Source organism: Bos javanicus, chromosome 6 (genome assembly GCF_032452875.1).
Source record: "Bos javanicus breed banteng chromosome 6, ARS-OSU_banteng_1.0, whole genome shotgun sequence".
NCBI classification, from domain to species: Eukaryota; Metazoa; Chordata; class Mammalia; order Artiodactyla; family Bovidae; genus Bos; species Bos javanicus.
This window is the reverse complement of record NC_083873.1, coordinates 31,174,089-31,190,776: the sequence shown is the minus strand read 5'-3', so window position 1 is coordinate 31,190,776 and position 16,688 is coordinate 31,174,089. Positions and strand designations below refer to the sequence as shown.

The window sequence follows — 16,688 nt, the reverse complement described above, 5'->3', positions numbered from 1 at the left end:
AATAAAAATCTCCTGAAGTTTTCAGGGACTTTCTTTTTTGCAGTAAGGTATGATTTGATCCTAAAGAAAGCTCCTGCAAATATTTTTTCAAAGCAGATAAATTAATAGAGAGGCAGAGCTCAAAAGTCTTGCTCAGGCTCAGCAAGAGAAAGCTAATTGGGAAAAGGTAGCAAGAGTGTTTTCAAGCTGTCTTGAGAAGAGAGATATGGGTGAATTTCTTCATTTTTCACATGATAACAATGTTTTTAGCAGCGAGAGAATTGATACTAGGTTTAAAAATAACAATAATTTTTTTTAAAAACCTAACTCACTGGAAAAAATGTTCTTGTCTCCAGTTTCTTTGTCCAATGATATCAAATCAAATGAATCCCTCATGAAGTAAAAAGAAAGAGCTTTTTCTTTAAAAAACAAAACAGAGTTTAGCTCAGCTGCCCACAAAACATGAACTGTTCCATTTAACTAACCGATAGCACGGTTTAATTCCTAAATAAGGAAGCAATTTCCATTAATAAAAGGGAAGCTCCTCACAAGCATGTTTCTCTCTGCCCTAAACAGCTGTGGAGAAAACTCATGGCGCTTCTGCATGTTGCCACAGACAACCACAGACAAATGGAACAAATACTAGTAAACTTGAAAACAGACAGTTTGGCACTAAGGCTAATTCTGAGTTTTACCATCAGGTGGTTTTCTGTGCTATTATAATCCAAATTTCTCCAGACCTCACCAATTAGGGAATGGGGAAAAGAACTATAAGAACTTCTGATTCACTCGCTTAATGCTCCATAGAACATAGGACCTCTAGCCTCCCTTAGTGTTCACACAGTTACTTCATGGGATTCTTTAGGTGGGTTATTTTGGGTGTTTGTAAAGAGTAATCTCAAGGTTTTCAATCTGCTAATGGCCCCCAAACTACTTGAGAGTAGCATTTTGGCTGCCCATGCTCAACCATAAGAACACACATCAACACAAAGGGTGGTAACCCTTGAGAAGCAAAGCAGAGCCAATTTTTCCAAAATCCTCACTACCCTGGAGTCATGCTGCAGCCCAAGTAAGAAAGCTGCTCTTTTGAGCTGGGTCACACTGGATGCGATGTAAGAACAGCACTTGTGTCTGTTTCCGCTGGCAAAATGTCTGTGTAAAGGACTCAAACAGGCATGCACTTTGGCAGACTCAGGAACAAGCATACATACATACATACATATGTGCATGCATAATATAATATGATGGTGAAGTAGGAGCCATAGGATACAGACAATGCACTACTGGAATGCAAAATAGACTAGAGGACTCTAGAAAGGAAGGCTTCGTGATGGAAGGGGCAAGTATGTAGACCTCAGTCCATAGGTAGTCTATGATCATTCAGTTCAGTTCAGTTCAGTTCAATTCAGCCGCTCAGTCATGTCCAACTCTTTGCAACCCCATGAATGCAGCACACCAGGCCTCCCTGTCCATCACCAACTCCCAGAGTTCACTTAGACTCACGTCCATCGAGTCAGTGATGCCATCCAGCCATCTCATCCTCTCTCGTCCCCTTCTCCTCCTGCCCCCAATCCCTCCCAGCATCAGAGTCTTTTCCAATGAGTCAACTCTTCGCATGAGGTGGCCAAAGTACTGGAGTTTCAGCTTCAGCATCATTCCTTCCAAAGAAATCCCAGGGTGATCTCCTTCAGAATGGACTGGTTGGATCTCCTTGCAGTCCAAGGGACTCTCAAGAGTCTTCTCTGACACCACAGTTCAAAAGCATCAATTCTTCGGCTCTCAGCCTTCTTCATAGTCCAACTCTCACATCCATACATGACCACAGGAAAAACTATACCCTTGACTAGACGGACCTTTGTTGGCAAAGTAATGTCTCTGCTTTTCAATATGCTATCTAAGTTGGTCATAACTTTTCTTCCAAGGAGTAAGCGTCTTTTAATTTCATAGCTGCAGTCACCATCTGCAGTGATTTTGGAGCCCATAAAAATAAAGTCTGACACTGTTTCCACTGTTTCCCCATCTATTTCCCATAAAGTGATGGGACCAGATGCCATGATCTTCGTTTTCTGAATGTTGAGCTTTAAGCCAACTTTTTCACTCTTCTCTTTCACTTTCATCAAGAGGCTTTTGAGTTCCTCTTCACTTTCTGCATCGGTGGTGTCATCTGCATATCTGAGATTATTGATATTTCTCCCGGCAATCTTGATTCCAGCTTGTGTTTCTTCCAGCCCAGCGTTTCTCATGATGTACTCTGCATAGAAGTTAAATAAGCAGGGTGACAATATACAGCCTTGACGCACTCCTTTTCCAATTTGGAACCAGTCTGTTGTTCCACGTCAAGTTCTAACTGTTGCTTCCTGACCTGCATACACATTTCTCAAGAGGCAGGTCAGGTGGTCTGGTATTCCCATATCTTTCAGAATTTTCCACAGTTTATTGTGGAAAATTGATCCACACAGTCAAAGGCTTTGGCATAGTCAATATGCTTGTTTAATTCCTGGATAGCAAATCTCTTTCCTCAATTTCCCTGAGCACTGTATTTCAAGAAGACAGAACTCTAATATATAGTGGACTTGAAAATTTTTCGCATGTTTAAAGTAGTTATCTATGGTGTCTCATTGAGAAGATACAAAAGGTTGCTTTGATCTGTGCTAACCTTTATTCATGTATCACCTAGTTTGACAAATATTTCTGACAAAAATTATCCCCACTTTTATGGAACCTGCATTCCTATGCTATAAAGAATGATAATGCAAGGTAGGGGGGGAAATGAGGGGGGTAAGATACTGGTCCATGGTTAATAATTTATATACATCTATAAATATATATATCTCACGTTTTGTTTATCCACTCATCCATTGATGGACACTTGTTTCCGTATCTTGGCTGTTGTAAATAATGCTGTAATGAATGGAGAGTGCAGACATCTTTACCCAATTAGTGTTTTTATTTTCTTCTGATAAATACCTAGAAGTGGAATTGCTGGATAGTATGGACTTTGCTTTTACTTTGAGTGAGATGGAAAGACATTAAACAGTTTTGAGCCAAGAAATGCTGCTGTCTGAATCAAGATTTAAAAAGATTGTAGTGAATGTTTTGTTGTGACAAACTACAGCGGACAAAGTGAAAGCAGAGAGACTAGTTAGGAGGCCTATGTTACGTATGAAGTGACTTGGACCATAATGGAGGTAGCAAAGGGTATATGAAGTCATCTGACTGCATAGATAAGACAGAATTTGCTGACAGATTGGATGTGGGGTTTGAAAGAAGAGTCAAGTGCGACTCTCAGGCTCTTGGTCTAAACGACTAGAAGGGTAGAGCTGTCCTTTAATGAAATGGGAAACTTACGGAAGGAATGTGTTGGGACAGGTGAAGACATGAAAATAGAGAAATCAGTTTTGGAAGGTAGGACCTTTGAGGTTTTGGAGTTCACCTGATTTGCATTAGATCTGCTCTTGCACTGGTGGCTCAGATGGTAAAGAATCTACCTACAATGCAAGAGACCAGGTTCAATCCCTGGGTTGGGAGGATCCCCTAGAAAAGGGAATAGCTACCCTCTCTCCAGTATTTTTGCCTAGAGAATTCCGTGAACAGAGGAGCCTGTCAGGTTACAGCCCATGGGGTCACAAAGAGTCGGACACAACTGAAATGACTAACTCTGTTCTTGCACTGCATTTTTAAAAATTATACAATCTTTAACTCAGCTCTTCCAGGGCTCAATTTCCTCACCTGTATCATGAGGATAATAGAACCCAACAAGTAGGATAGGTGTCATGAGGATTGAACAGAGAGCAGATGTATCTTTTTAAAGCTGGTTTTGATAACTGTTAAGTGTTCTGAGGTTTACATTCATTAAGTTGCTTGAGTGTACCACATTTCTTTTTATCTTCTTGAAGATTTCTCTGCTTAAATGTCCATCTTAATTTACTACCATGACCACACCTGTTTTACCCTTGACCCCACTTTTGGGATACTCCCAGAATTTACATGTCACCATGATTTTTTTTTTACTTCTTCTTTCACCCATATAAAGTTTGACTCAGTTTCCAAGACTCAGTTCTAATACTGCTTCTTCCTTTAGGTCATTTCATTTTGCACTTACCTGACTGCGCTTATCAGAGTAACTATTCTTCCAACAGAGGATGCAACAGAGTACTTGTGTACATATCCCCAGTTGACCATTAGCCCAGAAAGGGCCGGCACAATAACTGGCTTATGTTGTAGTTTCCAAAATTCCTTGAATGTAGTAGACAATCAATAAATGTCTGTTGAAATAATATGCTTCTTTTCTTAATATGTCTTTTTTATCTGCTTTGTCTTCATTGTCAGCATTGTTCTAGCATAACAGTTTATGTCAGTTTTTTTGCTGCTAAATGCAGCTTCAGTAATTCAACAAAAGTTTGAGCATCTTCCATGTAACTTTTTAATGAATTTGAACTTAGGAATGCAGTGAATTAATGCACAATTAATGCCCTTCCTTAGAGGAGCTTACACTATGGAAGGAAAAGCTGACAAGTGAATAGCTAGTATATTGTGTGACATGTATGTTTTGATGGTAGTGATATTTTTCCAAGTGCTATTTAAATGGCTAAAGAGTTTCAGAGGGTCTCATTGTGTGGGGTTTGAGTGAATTGAAACCTAGTAAATACCTTAAGCACCTGGAGTAGTGCTCTGCATGTGGAAGGCACACAGTAAATGCTGTTTGTTGGATTAATTACGTGACGGCAGCTAGAAGGCAAGTTCAGAAGACAGCAACAGGGCGTGGCTGGTAAGGCACTTTCGGTACACTGTGATGTCGGTAGGATTTTCCTGCCTTATTGTAACCCTCAGCTTTCAGTCACTTACACCCCCAGTTGAAGACTCCCTGGGTCTCATTTAAATAAGATGATGAAAAGAGTAAGACTGAATAGTTTTCCAGATAACTAAGATAGGTAACAGCAATTTCCAGAATCTTGCCCCAGAACATGACTACCTGTAAACATGGGCTCACAGCATTAACGTAAGAAAGAAGGAAAGAAACAAAATTATTATGAAACTGCTTTTAAATATTAGAACACTTCTTCAAAAGATTGTCAAATTTTAGGTTGGTATCAGATGTTCTAATTTTATTTGTAAGTATATAAACTTTGCATTCATCAGTTAGTAATTAACTTAATTGAACAAGCATCTGTTGAAAACCTATTGCATGATGGTTTCTTGCCTAGGATCCAGAGATACAAAGACAAATAAGATGACCCTTGCTTCCAATTAGCTTATTCCAATGGATGAAAAACAAAATGAATGAAACAATGTAGTATATCATGGTAAGAATTGTCAGAGGAGTTCATGGGTTTTTGAATAGAACAGAGAAAAAGACCAATCTAAATCAGGCTCAGAAGCATAAGGAAGGCTGTTTTGAAAGAAATGATGTGTTTAAACTGATTTTGAAGGACAAAGACAGGCTAATGCAGCAGAACTACTGGATAAGTAGAACCATTTGACCAAGTACATCCAGGTTCCCATTATAACTGTTAGCTTTTCTTCTTTTTTTTAAATTCTGTGCTCTTCCTGGCCTTAAGAGATAACCAGGAGGTAGCACCTATGGAGAAGACTTATCCCTACGGCCTTTGACGAAGCGTAATTCTAACATGAAGTACCTTTTATGGGCTTAAGTGATCAAAAAAGAAACCTGCTGAGATGGGTTTCATAGGGAGCAATGGCTTTAAGAGTCAAGAGTCCAAGGATAAACCATCTGTTTGTCACCAGACAGGTGCTATGAAAATAAATCACTGCTTATTCTTTCCTGAAAATGCACTGTTTTACCAGGTTGTATGTGAATGTGCTGATTAATATTTTAGGCATAAAGCTTACAAGATAACATTCTCATATACATATCATAATAGCTTTTATTCTGTGACAAAGATGGGATTGAGGAACTAAATTTGAGTCACATAACCATTGTTTCTTTTGTTTAAATTCACCATGTGAAATAAGATTTAACATAATACCATGAAAGACTAACACACTGCTTTGAGATGGACTCCAAATATTTCTCACTGAGTAATTTAAAACCAGTGCTATATTATATGCCTATTTCTTTTCAGAATGATCAAATATAGCAATGCCTTTCACATTTATTATCTTTAAGAACTCTCCTTAAAGTTTAGATAGGGCTTCCCAAGTGGCTCTAGTAGTTAAGAACCCATCTGCCCATGCAAGAGACATAAGAGACACGGGTTTAATCCCTGAGGGGTCAGGAAGATTGCCTGGAGAAAGAAACAGCAATCCACTCCAGTACTCTTGCCTGGAGAATCCCAGGGGCAGAGGAGCCCGGCAGGCTGCAGTCTACAGGGTTGCAAAGAATCGGACACGACTGAAGCAACTTAGCACATACACACAAACTTTAGATGCCTAAAAAATTAACATTCTCCTCTTTATTCTTATATAAACCAGAGACATGATGAATTGTTATGCATTAACTATGGAAAATAATAGCTTTGTAATGTTTTAGTGCTCTGCCACCATGAGGTAATTTTTATAATTTTTCATATACCTAAAGCTTTCCTCTCAAATAGGATACACTCCCCTGCCTTTATAAAGACAATATTTTAATCTCAGATGATAATTATGAAAATCTGTTCTTTCACTGTGCTTTGATACTATGATAACATTAGGTATTACCAAGATGTACATAATTATTTTCTCTTACACCCAATGACCTTTAAATTCTATTATCTGATTTTCATATGGTTTCTTTTTTTTTTGCTATCAGACTATTTGCCCTCACGTTTTATAATTTCTATTTTCACCTCCCCTTTCAATGCTTCCTGTTGTGCTATTTCAAATGTAATTTATTTCAGAAAATATTAATTGAGGATATACTATGTATTAGTCACTGCACTAAGTGTTGGGTAGTCAAAGATAAACAAAACATGGCCCCAGTCTTTAAAGAGCAAGAAAAAGTAGAGAGCAAATAAGTAATTAGAATTCTGTGTGAAAATTGTGATGAATAGAATTTTATTCTATGGAAAATGTGATTAGTTTCTCCTGGGCCTTGCCAAAGTAGGATGGCCCAAGTCAGACTGAAGGGCTCAGCATCAGTGATGCATGTATTCTAAGTCGCTTCAATTGTGTCCAACTCTTTGTGACCCCATGGACTATAACCCACCAGGCTCCTCTGTCCATGGAATTCTTCAGGCAAGAATACTGGAGTGGGTTGCCATTTCCTTCTCCAGGACCAGGGAAAATTTCAAAACAGAGTCATTTGTAGTGAATCTCCCATAGATAAAGATATGTGCTATTTAAAAAAAATAGATAAATTTATAAAAATTTTGTAAAAAATAAGAAATTACTCTTAGATCTCAGACACTATTCTGGTTTATGAACTTTGCGTATTTACTTGTGACGTCTGACATTTGATCATTTGGGGTCTTATTTTGCTAGCTTTCTGTTTCTACAGCAGGTACAAAATGATTTGGAGTGCTCAGTGAGTGAAATCCCAGTGAGAGAAATGTTAATATATTTATTATGATAATTTGTTTTGTATTATATTTTTGCATATCACATTTTATTATAGTGCATCATATTTTATTGCCCTGACCTTTCCACTATCACATAGCATTTCTAATGAGAAAAAAATTCAAAAACAATATAAGACATGCAGATAGCCTCTGAGTTAATGTGGGGTAATATTTGTAAATAGTTATTCTGTATGAAAAAAAGTGTGTTCATGATAGAATCATATATTTGAAGCTTATAATCATGCATAGAAAATACGTTTCTAAGCATTAAATAGTCAACCTACCAAAAATTTCTGGTAGCAACCACATTCTTGTCTTTTCATATTTAAAATAGCATTCTTTGCATAATGTATACTGCAGTAAATATTGGCTAGATTATCACTATCATAATCATTAAAAATAATACACTACCAGACATACTTTAGAGCCCTGCAGAAATTCCTATATATTTTGAAAAAATTTTAGTGCCATGTGTGAGATTAACTACACTATCGTTAAAGTAAAAATTAATACTGAAACGGCAATACAGTCACTCTTTGAACTGGCTGAATTTCAATTTAACTCCAAGGTTAGACCTCTGTCTACTTCACCCCACTCCCCTGCATAGCAGTCACATAATACTCCCACCAGTTACATGTTTTATTTCATGTGATGATTATCAAGAAGATGGGTGCAGAAGGTATACCTCAGTTTCCACAGGTAATGTATATAGTTTGAAGTTACTACTTCTCCAAATTTTTGTATTTCCTCTCCACATTTCTTCCACTGGGGGCCCACCCTCCTTGCACCTCCCCTATTACATGTGCAGATAAGCAAAGTTTTCAGTGCTGTAAAATTTGAAGATGATTTCCGGCTGGAAAATTTTCAAAGCACTACTCACTAATTGGCTATTCTGACTGTTTTCAAATCCCAGTGAAATCTAATTTCTAGCAGTATGACTTTTTGATGAACTCTCCAGGATAAATTAAGGGAACAATGTTACTTTGGTGAATAGAGTCGTGTAGAGATTTTGCATACAAACCAGTAAAGATTGCCCAAAATAATGATTTTTTACATTTACAGCAGTTATCATAAACCATTCTTCCCTTGGGGCTAGTTATAGTTCTGAAACAATTATTTGTTGGAACCAATGATGGTACGGTTTTGTTCTTCTCAGCCTTAATACCTGATTATGTCAGGAGACCATTTCTATGATGGTCTTAGTATTGCCTGAAACCCAAGGTGATGCTAAGCTGAATTTAAGGAAGCTGAGATCCTATAATGAATTCACGTCTGTTAGCAGGATACTGTTTCCTGTCCAATAACAATGACTGAAGAGGGAGAAGCAAAAGGTATAAGATTTCTAACATACTGATCCAAAGAATAGCAACTATCTGAAGTGGTCAAAACATACCACACTCCATTTGCACCTCATAAAAAACCTTGGCCCCATAAGAGCTGGCTTTATGATTTATCAAAAACAAAACTTTGAATTTCCAGAAGCTGACTTACTTGCTTGTTTAATAAATGGGTTACAATGACGCTTCCACATAGTATTCAGAGTCCTGGGGTGCTTCAGTATCTGCTCCTAGAGTCAGAGGAAAGCTGCTGTATTGATCAGGGTTCTCCAGAGAAACAGAATTCATTACATACATTAGACAGATTTTGAGGAATTGGCTCATGCAGTTGTGAAGGCTGAGAAGTCACTGTATCTGCCATCTGCAAACTGGAGACCCAGGAAAGCCAGTAGTGGAATTCAGTCCACATTCAAAGGCCTGAGAACCAGGGGATCTAATGGTGTAAATCCCAGTCCAAGAGCAGAAGAAGATGAGATGAAATGAGATGCCCCGGCTCAAGCATCGAGGCAAGAAGTGAGGCCTTCTTGTTCTCTTTAGACTTTAGTGGACTGGATGGTACCCATTCACATTGGGAGGGCAATCAAATTCACATAATCCACTGACTCAAATGCTGATCTCACCCAGAAACACATTCACAGATACATCCCAAAATAACGTTTTATCTGGGCATCCTGTGGCCACTCAGGTGATACATAAAATTAACCATCTCAGATGTCAATGGTGAATTCCAGGCAATTCATCCACATGTTTCTACTAAAAACCAGTCTGTTTTTATTTATTTTAGATGGACAACCTCATTTTCAACATAGATATAATTTTTAAAAGAATTCACTTCTAGTATCACTTGAAAGTCTCTGAGTCTATACAATGGGACCACACCATTAGAACAAACTCTTTAAAAAAATTAGCAAGCATCAGAATCTTTTAGACAGTCCAGTCTTTAATGAAGGAAACCCAGTGTGCATTTGCTTTATAACCCAACATTCCAAGAGAGTAAATATAAATATGTGAGTAATGTGATCTAAGATGGAACAGTTAGCAATAAAAGGCAATTATTTTGGTTTTGATTTTGCCACAGAATCTAGGGTAAAAAAAAAATCAAAGTACCTGAGGCAAATATAGCCCAAATTTGAAGCTATATTTCTGTCTTTTAATAGGGAAGATGCTGAGTTGTTGGCAAAAGGGTGTAACAGACCTGGCTTCAGAATGCCTCATTGTGTTTGGCTGTTGCAAAAACTTGTTTAAGTAGAGTGAAATCCTAAAACTCTGTGTATTGACGAGGAGGGTTTATGTCCAAACCTCAGACTAGACAGTTTGGTGTTTGTGGGTGGAAAGATTTTCCTTCAATCATACCAGCCTAAAAGTTAAATGTGTTATCCAAAGGCTTCACCCCACCCCCCGACCCACCATGTAAGTGTTCAAAAGTCTCAGGATATGAGCTCTACACTAATTGCATGGCATAGCAGCCTATTGCAAACTTGATCAGCCTTTGCCAAGATAGCACAATGGAAAGAACCCTAGACTAAGACTACTACTGTTAATACCACTAGAGAGTGCTAAGTCGTGTCCAACTCTGCAACTGCAATGGATTGCAGCCCACGAGGATCCTCTGTCCCCGGGATTTCCCAGTAAGAATACTGGAGTAGGTTGCCATGCCCTCCTCTAAGGGATCTTCCCAACCCAGGGATCAAATCTACGTCTCTTATGTCTCCTGCGTTATCAGGAGGGTTCTTTACTACTAAAACCACCTGGAAAGCCCCAAGAATACAAAGTGTTAGTTGCTCAGTTGTGTCCAGCTTTTTGCAACCCCATGGACTGTAACTTGCCAGGCTCCTCTGTCCATGGGATTCTCCAGGCAAGAACACTAACATGAGAGCTGAATGTAAACAGAAAAACACTATATAGATTAGCTCTTATTAAACCCCTGCCCTGAGCCCTAATCTTTCAAATCCCTCTTCTGACCTTCTTTTTGCCACTTTCCTTCCCACCAATTGAAGAGTTTGCAGAGTCAAGGGAACATGTCCACCAGGAATCCATCCATGCATTCCCTCTAGACCATACTGCAAGTGTCCAGATCCCATAATAACTTAACTCTTAACTCTTCTGATCCCATTTTCTGGACCCATAGACCACTTTGCCCAGTCTGTTCCCTGAGGGGGAGCCAAACCACTGATGTAACTCCCTAGGCCCTAGGGTGGCCAAGGGATAGCTGTCCAGCAGTGTGGATAAAGGGTGGATATGTACCCAGTGGGGCCACATGCATGTCAGCAAGACCCTCACAGTGCAGAAAAGAGCTGGAAGTGGAAAGAAAAAGGGATCATGAAGCTTCCATTAAAAATATATTTTAAAATTTGATCTCTTGGCATAACAAAATATTTAGAAATGCAATATGCCAGGCTGTGCTTCTACTTTTGCCTCAAGTTCCACAAATATTAACTATTTCATGGTTGAAGTCATTCTGTGGATTTGCAACTTACTCCCATAAATACTTTTTCCTAATGTTAAGACTAAATATTGTTGTTAAATATTTTACCCTGGAGAGGAAAATATACTACTATGTGCTGAAATCTTTTGAGTTCTTCAGTCTGGGCAAAATCCCAACCATTTCGCCATAATTATGCCACCTGCTGGGCTCTTGCTTACACTGCAGCTGTCTAACCACCTTGTAGGTATGCTGGAGGTCTCATACTGGGCTGGTATTGGCGGAAAAACACAATCCTCTGCTTGCGTCAGCTGAAAAATAATATATATATATATATTCTCTTTTTCTTTAGTAGCCAAAGATAACCTCCTTTTTAAAAATGTTGAATATAATGGGATGATAAGGAGACTACATAGTTAAAGCTTTATATCTAAAACTGTCTCTATGTTGAATCTCTGTAATGATTTTGTGTAGAAGAACCAGTTTAAATTACTTTCAGCCTTGATGAGAAATGTGAAGAGACTGAAGTACTCTGCACATTGGCTTTTGTACAATTGGCAACTTGGCAAATAGCAGCAACATCCCCCTTCCTATATTTATCATATAGATTACTAACCTGAGATATTAGAGAAAGCAGATATGTCAGGTAATCAGTTTTTTTTTTCATTAAAATTGATAATATAATTTGTATTCTTCAGTGCTTCCCTACATCCAGAAGTCCTTTGTATACTAGAAGCACCCAAAGAATGTAGAAAATCTACTACAGGTTTTTTATTAGGAAGAAAATTATTTTAGTTGCCCCAGTTTGACTGAAAAGATGATATCAAAATGTTAAATACTTTTCCATATCAATGCAAAAACATCACCTGCATGCTAAGTCACTTGAGTTGTGTCCAACTTTTTGTGACCCTTTGGACTGTAGCCCACCAGGCTCCTCTGCCCATGGGATTCTCCAGGCAAGAATACTGGAGTGGGTTGCCATTTCTTTCTCCAGGCAATCTTCCTGACCCAGGGATCTAACCCATGTCTCTTATGTCTCCTGCATTGGCAGCAGGTTCTTTACCACTAGCGCCACCTGGGAAGCCCCAAACATCACAACTGTTGCCACATCCTGCCTTTGTAAGAACTGTTTCGTTCCAAAATTGTACTTTCATATCTATTTTCTCATTTTTGCATCACCACGGTCCTACATGTTAAGTAACACGTAGCACAAATGTCTCAAAGTCACCTTAATGTTTTCACTAATCCATCATTCCTTAGCAATTGAGCCATTCCACATAATTCTAATGAATACAGACAGATCTTGTCTTGTCCAGATCTTTGAACTGTCTTTTAAAGAAGGCCAACTCATACATGAAACAAGATAAGATATTCAATTAAAACCAGTCCTGGATATTCTAATCCTTCGTTAAGCAATGGTCCACAGGGGTTTCACAGTCAAATACCTTCAAGTTGCAGCAGTTAACAAAACTTAGGAGTACACCATAGAATCCAAGGCTGTTTTTTTATGATCAGACTCCACATTTGCCTAGTTATTATATTGCTTTTAAAATTCTTTGGGTCGTACACATCTCTCAGAATACCCACTAGTGACCCCAGGCCTTCTAGCTGTCCTTGCCCTGACTTTTCCTTGCATCTCCTTTTTCAACACTATATTTTTTTCAAATTCATGGCTTTTGGCTTTATCTTCCATTCTGGACTCCAGAATCGTCCCTTAAATTGTGCAGTATTTGGATTCTACAGTTTTGACATTTTGGCTCTCTCAGACAGAATTTGCAAGTACCCTCTAGCTGCATTCCTATTTTTGCCATTGGGTATTATCCTCTGAGGTACAGAGCCCATCTGTCTTAATTATAGGCATCTGGTGGGTCTGCTGTATGTTCTGACCCCCGGTCCACCACCCATGCTTGTGAGAGAAAGATTAGATCATCCTAACTCTTATTAAAATACATCACTACTTTAAGTATTCATGTTCATTTTCAATTAATTATATTTAAGTGCCAGGCCGTGTTCAAGTGATATATTTTAGCATATAGCAGTCAGGTACAATGGCCTACAGTCTCCATGATCAAACCTTTTTCTTTAAAAGAAAAAAATTAATGGGCAGAAATTTTGCTCTGTTCCAGGCTTCAAATCCTTCTATAATCAATGATCAGTATGAATATACAAGAACTCTTTAACATTTCATTCCCTGTTTTGATTTGAATTTAAACTCTTCCATCATAGATTATCAGTAGAATGTCTGATCATATTTGACCTTTCAGGGTATAAAAGTTAATTTTTTCAGATTCCTCTAAATATTATAAAGCATAATAGATCACCTCACTGTTATTTTTTCTAAATAAGAAGTTTAGTTCCTTTAAAGAAAAATGTCCAAATGATTTCAATGATCTTTGAAGAAATCAATGAATATATTTTCTTTATTGCCAATAGGGGACCTAAAAAACTAGTATGCAATTTCTAAAAATTTTTTCAACCATACACAAGTTGTATCTCCTATATAATTAGATCTTCTATGCTCAAAACTCTATGAGGGTTATGTCAGAGATAATTGGGTGGGTGGAGGGATAAATAAACTTATCTCAATGTATCAGTATGTTTTTATATTAAAAGGGGTCTTTTATTATATAAAATATAATATTAATAAAGTCAAACTGATTTTTGTCTAATTTTTCAACTCTTCTAAACATCTCTCAAATAGCATGGACCTATCCCATGTTGTGTGTGTGTGTGTGTGTGTGTGTGTGTGTGTTTTCCTCCTACAAAGTCAAAGTAATAAATTGGTTAGAGAAGGAAATAAAGTCTGGAGTAACATAGAAAAGACCTTGACTGAAATAACTGAAAATATATCATACTATCTAATAGTTTTTTAACAGATGGCCTATCACCTGAATATCATCCAGGGCACAATAGCAATTTATGAATAGTAGTTATTAAGAGTACCTTATACCATAATGATGCCTTTTCTGGAAGTATTTTAATAACAAAAGATATCTGGCTCTTGTAAGTTTACTGATAACTGAGATTTACTGAGCACTTACTATGTATTAAATACTTTTCTAAGTGCTTATCAGGTAGGAATTTAATTTTCACAGCCATCCTCTGAAATAAGTATTGTTATCATCCACTCATCTTGTGGATAAGGGTAGTGTTAGTACTTATTTCAGTAGGTGGTTCAGTGGATTCAGAGCTCATGTAGCTGTCCACTCTGCTCTACTGTTTTGAGGGAACAGTGAAAGATTTAGGAGGGAAAGGGGATGGGGGCTGGGGAAGTGGCCCGTTTCTCCAACATTGTTTTAAGCATTACTCGCTTACTAAGCTTCTAAAGATTTTATACCTGTTTGTGGATTATATGTTATTTTTCCAAGGTTAAATTGAAAAGTAAAAACAGTATTGTACAAGCAAAAATAATAGCTTATACTTTCCACCCCAAAGCAATTTCCTAACCAGAAGTTAGAAACAGTTTTCATGCATCACTGAAAAATAGCTCCCTTCAACTGAATAATGCTAATGTTTATTATTAGCTCTTAATAGCCTCAGAAGGACAGTATCTTGAAATTTAAGAAGTAATATGAAGTAAGAAGAATGTGAATACGCCAGAGAAGAGTTGCCACATTTCAAAATAAAGTGTTCAGCACCTTGCAGACCATTGTTCCTTAGTATCGACTGCTACTAATGCCAAAGCAGTTTGATAGGCCAGTAGAACTTTTGTCTTTATGTGTGAAAATGGTTCTTGAAAACTATGGCTTTGGACAAGTCAGTTAACTCTCTATGTACCTGATTCACTTAATGCCAAGAAATGTGTTGAGTAAACTAGTGCGTGTAAAAGTATAATGAGAATTTTAAAAACTACTTACTTTAGGAACCAAATGGAACTGAAAATCCGTGATCAGTTTCTAGAAATTCCTAAACCATCATATATAAGAAGATAGAATAGCTTTGTTGATTTTTGTGTATATAAAGAAGGTCCTGTGCTGTTGTTAATGATGTTGGAATCTGGGAAATACAAACTCAGTGGAGACAGGGCAGTCCAACTCTGCCAGGTTTGAATGGCTTCTGTTCACACACAAGTTGCATTCCCTGCCGTCCCCTTGTTAGGAACAGTACACGTTGTGGAGTTTTATGAGATGGAGCTATGATAACCTAAATTACATTTTTTAACTCTCAAAATAAAATCACTACTAGCTATTTCAGAGGAAAAAAATCTCTAGTTAAAAACTTAAGAAAATGTGATTTAATATGTCTCTCCCATTAGTAAAAACATACATTTCTAACATATTTAAGGTAATAAATTTCTAACATTTTTAAGATATTACCTTAAAAAAGCTCTCTAGTTCATGTTCTCATCATCGTAACTTCCCCCACCCCTGCTTCTCTTCAACATTTGAGTTTTCTAACATTGCCACATGCGTAAGCCTACTCCAATCTTATGTTCTAACCCTGCTCTGCTCTCAAGTCATATCCACAGAGCATCTGCGTGCTTGAATAATTAATGTGCTTTCATGATATTTGAAGCTTTGTCTATTTAAATAAAACAAAGATATGAGACTAAAAGGAAGTTTTGCTCTTTGACTAAAAATCCTCTGAAGATAAGAAAAGCAAGTTCTTAAATATGATCCTATTAAACTAGGAAGGTAAACTTAGCAAAAATATTTTTATACGATGCTTACCCTAATCACATTGATGCACATGATTCAATTCTTTCTGGGAAACAGATATTTTAACTTATTTTCCCATCAGAATTGGTGTTTTGGTACTTAAGGCATTCTGAATGGTAAGGCAAGATGCTATTTTAGGAGAAAATTTTGATTTTGTTTAAACTACATACAATATCACTGCCTTTTCTCCTAACACCAAAATTTTACAATTGGTAACTCTAGCATTTTTAATATTTATAAATAATAGTTTTGTTTTAGTAGCCTTTACTGAACATGTCAAAATATATGCTTTTGTACTTTTGAATTTCTATGGTGGGAAAATCATTTACTTTATTTGAAAGAAGAATATCTGCAATCTCTCTGTGTTTCTGAAGATTACAATACATAAGATTATTCTAAATTATTATAAAGCTGACAGAATTGTTTTGTATTAACATATTGTGAAATAGATTTTGAATCTACAGGAAATAGCACAAAATAAGTGAGTAGGAGTGGAAAAGACTCTTTTTGAAGAGGTGAATAATCATTTCTGAGAATGGCAAAGCTTTGGGGATTTCTTCCACATTTGTCCAGGCTATTTGCAAACAGAGTAATACTTTATGAATTAATAAACAGACCAAAAAGAGCAAACCGTCTCTCTTGGCATATGAATATAAAGACTTTGCCCAGAAAATAAATTCTCATTCATAGCTTGTATCATGTGAAGAAGAAGAAAACAAATCCTTCAATATCTGGGTGTATGTCAGGTAGTGAACAAAATCTTTGCATCCCTGTTCTGACCACAACCTCAAAC

The 16,688-nt window shown here is 37.3% G+C and overlaps 1 protein-coding gene across 1 annotated transcript in view; it reads left to right on the top strand.

Annotated features, from left to right (window-relative positions):
* GRID2 (glutamate ionotropic receptor delta type subunit 2) overlaps positions 1–16,688 on the top strand; it is a 1,602,175-nt gene that overhangs the window by 1,495,620 nt on the left and 89,867 nt on the right. The gene's annotated exons all lie outside the window — the stretch shown is intronic.